Here is an 11,607-nt window from a genome sequence, read left to right as displayed (position 1 = left end):
TGTCTGGATGTCATTGGGGTTTGTGAAAATATTAGCAAGTTTACTCAAAATGCAATGAAACACTGGAAAACTGAGTTGTTCGTGGGCAACCAAAGCTATGGAACTGTCAACATCAAGAGAGGAATTTTCCAGGGTGACTCACTGTCACCATTGTTGTTCATCATTGCAATTATCCCACTAGCAACAATTCTCCAAAAAGCAACCCTGGGCTATCAAACTGCAAGAAATTCACCAAAAATCTCCCACTTGCTGTACATGGATGATATTAAGCTTTATGGAAAATCAGAAACTGAAATTCAGTCACTGACCAACACAGTCAGAATCTTCAGCAATGACATTAGTATGGAGTTCGGCTTGGACAAATGTGCCACAGTGGCATTGAAGAAAGGGAAAATTACTGACAGTAAGGGCATAGAGATGCCTAATGGAAAAACCATTAAGTGCAATCAACCTGAATCCTATAAATACCTGGGAATACTACAGCTGGACAACATCAAGCATGGACATGTGAAAAATGTGGTCAGCAGAGAATATGTCCAAAGGGTCAGAAAAATTTTGAAGAGCAAATTAAACGGCGGGAATACGATCAAGGCTATCAACACCTGGGCCATACCGTCATCAGATACACTGCTGGAATTGTGAACTGGGCGCAAGCAGAGCTGGATGATCTGGACAGAAAAAACAAGAAAACTGATGACAATCCACTACTCATTATACCTGCGTAGTGATGTTGACAGACTTTACCTACCCAGAAAATCAGGAGGTAGAGGGCTTCTGCAAGTGAAGCAAGCGGTGGAAGAAGAGAAACATGCACTGGCAGATTATGTGAAAAACAGTGAAGAACCAACATTGATGGAAGTCAACAGCAGAAAACTGCTCAAAGTGCAAAAGACAAAGAGTGAATACCGTAAAAATACACTGCAAAGCAGAAGAGAAAACTGGCAAAAGAAGGCTCTCCATGGACAGTTCCTAGAAAAAATTGAGGACAAAATTGACAAGGAAAAAAACCTGGTTGTGGCTCACAAATGGAACTTTGAAAAAGGAGACTGAGAGCTTGATTCTTGCAGCCCAAGAACAAGCGCCATCAAAGCCAGAATTGAAAAGTCAACTACAGATCCCAAGTGCAGACTCTGCAAAGGGAAGCAGACGAAACAATAGATCACATACTTAGCTGCTGCAAGAAGATCGTGCAGACGGACTACAAGCAGAGGCATAATACTGTTGCTCAGATGATTCACTGGAACTTGTGCCACAACTACCATCTGCCTGTGACAAAGAACTGGTGGAATCACAAACCTGAAAAGGTCACTGAAAATGAACACGTAAAACTACTCTGGGACTTCCGAATTCAGACTGACAAAGTTTTGGAACACAATACTCCTGACCTCACGATTGTGGAAAAAAGAAAGTGTGGATAGTTGATGTTGCAATTCCTGGTGACAGCAGGATTGATGAGAAGCAACTGGAAAAACTTACACGATACAAGGATTTAAGGATTGAACTACAAAGACTCTGGCACAAACCAGTAAAGGTGGTCCCAGTGGTGATCGGCACACTGGGTGCAGTGCCTAAAGATCTTGAACGGCACTTAAAAACAATTGGCGCTGACAAAATCACCATATGTCAGCTGCAAAAGGCCACCCTACTCGGCTCTGCACGCATTATTCGTCGATACATCACACAGTCCTAGATGCTTGGGAAGTGTCCGACGTGTGATGTAATACAAAATCCATCATATTGATCTTGCTTGCTGTGTGTAACTGTTTTGTATCAATAACAACAACAACAACAACAACAACAACAACCTTTATTAGGCATTGAGAGTATAAAAGAAAGAAAGAAAACAAGCATTGGCAGGAAGGGGGTGGATTTAAAAGGAGAATCTGGGGAAATCTGGGGAGTGCCTGCTGTCAGGGGTGCAATTATTAAGATAGCAGCACCAAAATTTCAGAGTATCTTCGTGAGCCCCTATTGATGATACCACCCAGGTTTGGTAAAGTTTGGTGCAGGGGGTCCAAAGTTATGGACCCTCAAAGGTGTAGCCCCCATCTCCTATTAGCTCCCATTGGAAACATTGCAGGATGGAGCACTCCCTTTGGGAGTCCATAACTTTGGACTCCCTAAGCCAAACCTCACCAAACATGGGTGATATCATCAGGAGAGACTCCTGAAAAATCCCTGAAATTTTGGTGCTGCTAGCCTAAAAACTGCACCCCCCAAAATGGAAAAAAAAAATACTGAAAATACAAAAAAATCCCACAAACGAACCTGCCTGGGCAACTGCAAATGGAAGCAACGCCTCTGACCCCACTTTTGTCTCCTGTAAGGAGTCTCAAGGAGGTTTACAAATTCCTTTCCCCTCCTCTCCCCACAGCAGACACCTTGTGAGGTAGGTGGGGTAAGAGAGTTCTAAGAGAACTGTGACTAGCACAAGATCACCTAGCAAGCTTCATGTGTAGGAGTGAGGAAACAAACTCAATTCACTGGATAAGAGTCCACTGCTTATGTGATAGAATGGGGAATCAAACTTGGTTCTCCAGAATAGAGTCTACCACTCTTAAGGAGCAGCAGAGGTTAAGAACTTCTTTATCTAATCTGGAGGAACAGGGTTTGATTCTCTACTCTGCCGCCTGAGCTGTGGAGGCTTATCTGGGGAATTCAGATTAGCCTGTGCACTCCCACACACGCCAGCTGGGTGACCTTGAGCTAGTCACAGCTTCTCAGAACTCTCTCAGCCCCACCTACCTCACAGGGTGTTTGTTGTGAGGGGGGAAAGGCAAGGAAATTGTAAGCCCTTTTGAGTCTCCTACAGGACAGAAAGGGGGGATATAAATCCAAAGTCTTCGTCTTCGTCGTCGTCGTCGTCGTCGTCCTCCTCCTTCTTCTTCACCAGTAAACTACATTAGCTCTTATGGTTAAATTGAAAGCATCCTTTAAAAGGATAATATAAATACCTTGTGCAGAATTCTCATGGTTAGTTAACTTCTGATATGGCCTGGCAGAGGATCGGTCTGTACTGAAAAGAGTTAAGGCTCATTCAATCATTCTCCATTCTTTCAAAGTCTCTTTGTAGACTTATGCTTAAAAATTATGTTTTGCCTGGCATAGCAGGCTCAGATGTTTTTAAGAGTAGCACGTAGTTCTCCTCAGAGTGACGTTACTGCTTTGTAAAACCTACCTCCAATGTTTTGTAGTTCCACTAGAGAGGGTGCTATTCCTGGTCCTACAACAGACTAATAGTTGTTGATAAATGTATCTCCATTCCACAGTTCCACCTTGTGCTGTGTGGAGATCACACTGCACACCTAGAGATTAATAAAGCAAAAGGACTACTATCACATCTGGTCAATAAACTCTAGAAACAGCGCTGTTATTAGACAAAATTGACAGCAGTGTACAGAAATTAATGTACACAAGTGACAACAATTTGCTCATATTCTCATTTGAATGGAAAAAATATTTAATGTGCCCTTGTTTCAACTTACAGGACAAAGAGTAAGAAGATTTTCACTAAGACATTTCGAAGGGAGCACCTTGCCATCATTTGCTTCAGTTCGAAGTCCACACAGCGATTTTACTGCATTGCCACTGCATCAAATTGCTGATGTCAGAGAGCTGAAGGGACATGCTTGGCACGATTAGAAACGAATCTATGCTTGAGAGACTCCCCTCCCCCTTCTTACAGCTGAAACACAGAGGATAAAAAGAATGTGGCAATGAAATGATGAAAAATGGGATTTTCCAGAACAAGAAAAAAAACCCAGTTCTTTATCAGTTTTGCTTATTTTCACTACACTGAAAACAGCAACAAATAAGGGAGGGGAAGGGAGGGGAGAGGAGCAGGCTGTTGTGACCTGTATTGTTAAAGCCTGCAGAATAGATTTGAGGGAGTGCTTATTTAGGTAGTCCTAAAACTGTGTTCTAAAATGCTTTCATGGGCCTGATCAGGCTTCAGGTAGCTTGTGGCAACTAGCCAACAGACCCACCCATTTTTAAAAAACTGTGTGGTGTCCATATTTCTCATTGATATGCCAGCCATTAATCACTGTGGCTAGGTATGTGTGCTGCTCATTTACCAGTTGGTGCTGCACAGGCAAGCTCATGGCAGTGGATCATGTCCTTCAAAGGTCTTCATCTTAGCTTCTACCATAGGTCTTCCCACTAGATTTCCTTGCTGTATTTTGACTAGGAAATGTGAAGCAATTTTCCTATTAAAAATTGTTATGAACAGTTGAAGCTCAGATGTGTATGTTATGTGCCATCAAGTTGCTTCCGAATTATAGTGACTCTGATTTGTATAGTACTCCAAATCACAGGCATGATTGGCATGGATTTTGGCACTCATTTTGTTCCATGTCAGAGTTAGACAAAATGATAGTGTAGACTGCTGCTGTCAGGCATACTGATGCTTGGGATTTGCAAGGGTTCATTTGTAGGTAAACTGAGGCCAGTGTCATTTACCTTTAAGGGGAAGCTGGTAGTATTGTTTGAGAATTCTTCAGTATGTTTATACAGTTTTAAGTCCTCAATCAAGTGCATGCGTGTACAGCTCTGAAATGAAAAAAGCAAAGAATGTGCTACTCTGCTCTTCTCTCCATCTCAGAGCTCTACATGCATACAAATAGCCTGATTTTTAAAAAAATCCATCCTGCAATTTCTGCTTAGACACTTTTGATGCAAAGTGACACATTTCCTGGAACAAACAGCATGCCACAAAAACCAATCGGTTGTGAATACAACAGAGAATTAGTTGTGAACTTTTGATTGCATCTAGGTTTCAGAAATTTATGTTCTACCAGTGAAGTATAGTCCTTTAGGAATCATTCTGCGAATATCTGGTATATTCTGAGAACACTACATTTATGTCCTATCTAAGTTTGTTTAAAATGTGACTTATTTTTGTTCACATACTGTATCCTCTAACACAGCGGTTCTCAACCTGTGGGTTGGGACCCCTTTGGGGGTCGAACGACCCTTTCACAGGGGTCGCCTAAGACTCTCTGCATCAGTGTTATCCATCTGTAAAATGGATAAATGTTAGGGTTGGGGGTCACCACAACATGAGGAACTGTGTTAAAGGGTCGCAGCATTAGGAAGGTTGAGAACCACTGAGTCGAACAGATACCTAATACCTGAAAATCTAAATGCTCCCAAGCTGTGAATAGTAAGTGTTATCTGTTGGTTTCATTGTAACCACTGGCTCTCCCTCAAAGTCACTTGTCTGATTTACAATCACAATATGTTATCCAAGAAAGGTTGTCCTTAAAATAATGATGGGATCATTACTGATCTTATTGAAAAGCAAGGCATTGGTTTCAATGGAATTCAGATTTCAGTTACTGTCCATGTACAAGGACAAAATGTGAACCCAATAGGCACAAATGAAACAAAAATCTGTATCAAAATATACAGAATCCTAAAGCTTACCTGTTGACACAGAGATTATGCTTTCCCTTTGAAAGGCTGCTTGCTTCCAATCCTACACTAACATAGGATTAAGCCCCACTGAACTGCTCAGTAAATACACATAGGACTGAACTGCTGACTTCCAAGGCAGGATGAATTCCCTTAATACATCACCTGGCTTTGCTCTCTTCTTCCCTGCAGCTTTATAGGAGGTTCAGGTGGTAGAGAAAAAGCAGCCAATTCTCCCTGTAGAAAAAGAAATCATAACTCTGTGGTATCTCTCTATCCTGTAGCACTTAGAAGAGCAGGCACAGTCTGGCTCTGCTATACCCTGTCTTACCCAAAGAAAAAAACACAATTGTAACTTCATTTGCCACATGCTGAACTGTCTTTGCTTTAGAATGCTCCATTTGGGTCTAGGGTAAAGATGATCCAGCATGTGGTGAATGAAGTTACGATTTTGTTTTGTTTTTTCTTTTGGTGAGACATTGGTCCCTTCCCCACATGCAGAATAATGCCCTTTCAATCCACTTTCAGTGCACTTTGCAGCTTGATTTTACTGTGTGGAAGAGCAAAATCCACTTGCAAGCAATTGTGAAAGTGGATTGAAAGTGGATTATTCTGCTTGTGCGGAAGGTGCCAGAGTATTACAGTGACTATTGTCTTTGGTAATAACTGACATTTACATAGTGAATAGGTGGGAATGTAAAGCTCAAAAGAGCCCTATTATGTTGGAAAAGAGCCAGTATGTAAGAGCTGCTTGCTGTGTAACCATCACCTGAATTGAAGGGTTATAAACCAGCTACTACTGCTGTGCCTTTCATAGTAATTCATTATGCACATAATTAACATATTTTATCCTTCTTTTACATCCACAAGAATAGTCATAACAACAATGCTAAAAACAGTGTTACAGCAATAAGAAGAATTAAAAAAAATTGAACAAACAAAAACACACCAACCAACAGAAAATATACCTTGGGCTGTTGCTAAAGAAGACTTAAATACCACTTGGGCAAAAGCAAAATAGTACATTCCTGATATCTATCCATCTATCCATCTATCCATCTACCCATCTACCCATCTACCCATCTACCCATCTACCCATCTATCCATCTATCCATCTATCCATCTATCCATCTATCTATCCATCTTTCTTTCTTTCTTTCTTTCTTTCTTTCTTTCTTTCTTTCTTTCTTTCTTTCTTTCTTTCTTTCTTTCTTTCTTTAACTTGTATACCGCCCCCCCCCGAGAAGGACATCAGGGCGGTTCACAACATAATTATATAAATACAATTAAATATATAAATAAATTCCATGCATCTTAATACCCCTCCCCGTTAAAATACAGCGCTCAATTACAGCATTATTACATTACAGAAGACAACAGATGGCGCCCGACAGTTTAAAACTCCCCTAAGGGGGGACAGCAGGGCTCGCATTGTCAGAACGAGGGGGGCGCGCATCAGCGGTTGGCCTCCCCCAAAGCCTGGTGGAACAGCTTTGTCTTACAGGCCCTGCGGAACTCCTTAAGGTCCCGCAGGGCCCAAACTGCTGGAGGAAAAGCGTTCCACCAGGCAGGGGCCAGAGCCATAAAAGATCCGGCCTGAGTGGAAGCCAGCCGCATCATGGAGGGGCCGGGGACCATGAGCAGATTGGCCTCTGCTGAGTGCAGAGGCCGAATTGGGACATATGGGGTCAGACAGTCCCGCAGGTATGAGGGTCCCAGACTGCGTAAGGCCTTAAAGGTTAATACCAACACCTTGAAAACGATTCGGAACTCAACCAGGAGCCAATGCAGGCAGCGCAACACAGGTGAAATATGGTCTCTAATGGCACCTCCTGTGAGCAAGCGAGCTGTCGCATGTTGGACCAGTTTTAATTTCCGAATCAGGCACAAGGGAAGGCCCGCATAGAGCGAGTTGCAATAGTCTAATCTGGAGGTGACTGTTGCATGGATCACAGTGGCTAGGTCCGCTTGGGAGAGGAAGGGGGGCAGTCGTCAGGCCTGGCATAGATGGAAGAACGCAACCCGGGTTACATGGGCCACCTGGGTCTCCATTGAAAGAGACGCATCCAGGTGGACCCCCGGGCTGCGAACAGAAGGGGTCGGTACCAATAAGGCCCCTTCCCACACCGGCGGCTGAAAGCCCTCCACCCCCACTCGCAGCCCAGCCAGAGGATCTCTGTCTTTGCTGGATTCAGTTTTAACCTGCTCTGTTTCAACCAACCAGCAACCGCCTCCAAACAATGCTGGAGAGCCGCAGGGGCGGTGGCCGCTCCCCTCTCCATCAACAGAATGAGCTGAGTGTCATCAGCATATTGATGGCACGTCAGCCCAAAGCTCCGTACCAGCTGAGCAAGGGGTCGCATATAGATGTTGAATAACAGCGGGGACAACAGTGCCCCCTGAGGCACACCACAATATAGCAGGCACCTCTGGGAGGCTTGGTCCCCACACCACATTTGCTGACTGCAGTCCTGGAGGAACGAGGCAATCCACTGAAGGACAATGCCCCGCACTCTGGAAGCGGCCAGGCGGTGGGTCACAAGATCGTGGTCGACCACATCAAACGCTGTGGTAAGATCTAATAATACCAGCAGCACCGATCCGCCTCGGTCAAGCTGCATACGGAGCATATATGTGATGGCAACGAGATCTTGCTGGAACATAAGCAGAGAAGGTAGTAAACAAATCCTTCATGACAGGCTACAGATCTGTGAAACTCACACCAAAGAGGCCCATCTTGTGTGATAAAAACTTTCACAGGAGATAATGTTTATCTCTGTGTCATTAAATGCTTCACCGGGTACTTTCTGTGCATGCTGTTGTATAAGTCATATAACCAGGATAGCTTCCCTGCAACCCTAGTCAATTGGCAATTCTTCTGTAAACACAGCCAGAAATCTGGCAGTCAGACAAGCTGAGGTACAGCTTGTTGAATTCCAGAAGAGAACTCTGGAAAGCTAAAGGAAGAATCATGTCACAAGCTTTGTAGAACAATTTGTGCAAGTTCTTAACTAGATTATGAAAGAATTATATAAATCTTGTCTTCCTCTCAAGCTGGAGAGATTCCTCAACAATTATGACAGATGGTGTGGCGTAATGACTATGACCTGGGACACCAGATTCAAACCCCAGTGGGTGAACTTCAGCCTTCGACCCCTAACTAGAGCTCACACATGAAGCTGCCTTATATTGAATCAGCCATGTGGTCCAACAGAGCCAGCATTCTCCCAAGTTCAGGGACCTAGAATGGTGTAAGGATGAGTATGTAATTGAGGCATTACTTAGTATGTGGAGTCCCTCAAGGAGCAATACTCCCCACAATGGTGTTTAACATCTATGTGTGCCTGCTCACCCAACTAGTCCAGATTTTAGGCTGATGACACCAAGTTATACCTGTTGATGTTGATGGATTACTGTAACAGACGCCCCTCCCCTTCCTCAAATTATCAAGACAGGGAAACCACTCTCTGATCCGGTTTGTCAGATTTTCCTGCCTTCTTTTCACCTCAGGAATTGAGCAGCTTCTAGTTTGGGTAGTGTAAGATATTAAAAGCACTTTCCCTCAGCCCTGCCATACTCCTAGAAGGTGAAGGATGCCCATTATTTTAGACTCTTTCTTACCCAACCCCTTTATTTAAAAACACAAAATAATACTGAGGCAGAAATAACTTAAATAATAAAATATTTATTTAACAGATAGAGGAGATGGGAATGGGAGATGAATAACTTTGATGAAGGAATGGAGGAGGCAGCAGAAATATATATATATATTTACAACAGATCTTTGGCAGACAAGCAGTATTTGTTTTCAGGTACAGGCTTAAATAAGTTTGTTCAGTTTCAATAAGCTTAGACAGTAAATTCAGATGTTCTAAAGATGGTACAGTTACTTAGTTCTCAGATTGCTTAGATGTTACTTTGGCTAATGGACATGAAAACTGGGTTCTATCAAACTTGGTACATTTACTTCAGTACCCTCACTCAGCCCTCACAAATAGACATCCCCAAAATAAACATAACACACTCTCTTTAGAGGAAAATAAAGCAAAAGCCCATACAGCAGACTTACTGGTCCTTGGGAGTCTTCTTCCCCTGCCTGGAAGATCTGTCCATCCTTAGTTATAAATATATATCTCTGGCCCCACAGCCGAAGCCCCTCAATAACCCAACCACCAATACACCCAGTCGGTGTATTATTTGCTTTACACCAAGATACACAGGATTGTTACACAGTGTCAACAGATCTTTACCCAATCAAAGTGCCGGATTGTCTCAGCCAATCAGTTAGCTTCCCTGTACCTAGACCTCTATGCCTCACTCTGAGTATAAACAATCATGGTTCCTGATGTCAGGGGAATAGTATCTATGTGATTGAGATGCATTCCTAACTCAATGTAACTGCTTGAAACAACAAATCAATGCTGCTAAAAGACATATGTAACTAGCCTGCTTTATGTAACCACTGCCATCTGGGGCATTCTTTCCTTGATCTTTTCTTTAAGACTTCACATGCTTTGTAGATAACTAGGCTCCCCCTGATACCCTGGTCCCATGAGAAAAAGAGTTACATCTGTTATCTCATGGGGCAGGAAGCCAGATAGAATAGAATAGAATAGAATAGAATAGAATAGAATAGAATAGAATAGAATAGAATAGAATAGAATAGAATCTTTATTGGCCAAGTGTGATTGGACACACAAGGAATTTGTCTCCGGTGCATATATATAGGTGTATACACAAAGAAAATACATTTAACTCAAAGAATCATGCAGGGTACAATATAACATGATTGTCTCTATAGGTCCTAGTAAGCAATCAGGAAACAATCAATAGTAATAAAAACATAAAATGTAAAATCACAAAATAAAATGGGGAAATGTCTTCGAATGCTATCCTCATTGAGTCATAATTGGGAGGAGATGGGTAATGGGAATGATGAAAAAAGGTAGTTGCAGTAATTATATAAGCCGATATATAATGCAATAGTTTGACATTGCTCCAGAAATTAGCTTTATTTAATAGAGTAAAATGCTATTCGGGAAAAAACTATTCTTCTGTCCATTTGTGATTGTGTGCAGATATACTGTAGCGACGTTTAGAGGGTAAGAGTTGAAACAGTTTATGTCCAGGATGCGAGGGGTCAGTAAATAGTTCTATATTACTATCTGTTTGCGACCTTGGGGATCCTTAGCTCCAAAGATTGTTTTTCAAAAATTCTTGGGAAAATGGGAGGGGGGCTCGCTTTGGGGATTGGGGGACTGTGAATGCCAGCCTCAGTAGAACTGGCATTTCTAGTGTGGTGCTTCAATGCCTGCTCAATAAATGCTACTGATCAATAGCTCAGAGTTCGTTTGTTGGCTTAAGGGTCCGAGACCTAACACCTGACAGATCTGCACTGTAAAATTAACTTTTCTTCTGCAGTCCATCACAGCAGCCAACTGGATAACACCCCAGATGTATTAGCCAGATGTCTGGAGGCTGTGGCAAAGTGGTTGAAACAGAATCAGCTGAAACGGAATCTCTTGAAGACAGAGGTCCTATGGCTAGGTTGGAGAGACCTGGGATCAGGGGCCAGTTCCCCAGTCTTGATAGGTTGCAATTAATAGCTGTACTGACCATCAAGAGTCTGGGAGTGATGCTGGACGCCTCCTTACCAATAGAGGCACAGGTTGCAAATGTTGCCAGGGTGGCTTTTCCCCACCTTTATCAGTTCTGTCAACTGGCCTTCTACCCACCTTGTCCTGACCTTGCTGCAGTGACCTCCAGGAAGACTACTGTAGTTTGTTTTATGCAAGGTTGTCCTTGAGACTCCTTTGGAAACTCCATCTGGTCCAGAATGCAGGTCCTTATGGGGACCCCATGGCAGGCACATATTTGATCAGTGCTCCATCAGCTGCACTGGCTCCAGACAGAGTGCTGAATTAGGTTCAATGTTCTGATATTAACCTCCAAAGCCTTTAACAGTTTGGGATCTTTGTATCTGTGGGACTGCCTCTCCTGATGTACCCCCTCTCCCAAAGAGTGCTTTGTTCATCAGTAAACAACTTATTGGTAGTCCCTGGCCCTACAGCAATCCTTTCTGGTGCTGACCCCAACCTGGATGAACTATCTTTCAAAGTGATATCATGTGAGACCTTATGCAACTCCACAGGGGCCACAAGACTGCTTGTTCCACCAGGTCTGTGGCTGAGG

This window comes from Sphaerodactylus townsendi, linkage group LG01, assembly GCF_021028975.2.
Source record: "Sphaerodactylus townsendi isolate TG3544 linkage group LG01, MPM_Stown_v2.3, whole genome shotgun sequence".
In the NCBI taxonomy this organism is placed as follows: Eukaryota; Metazoa; Chordata; class Lepidosauria; order Squamata; family Sphaerodactylidae; genus Sphaerodactylus; species Sphaerodactylus townsendi.
This window is presented reverse-complemented; position numbering follows the sequence as displayed.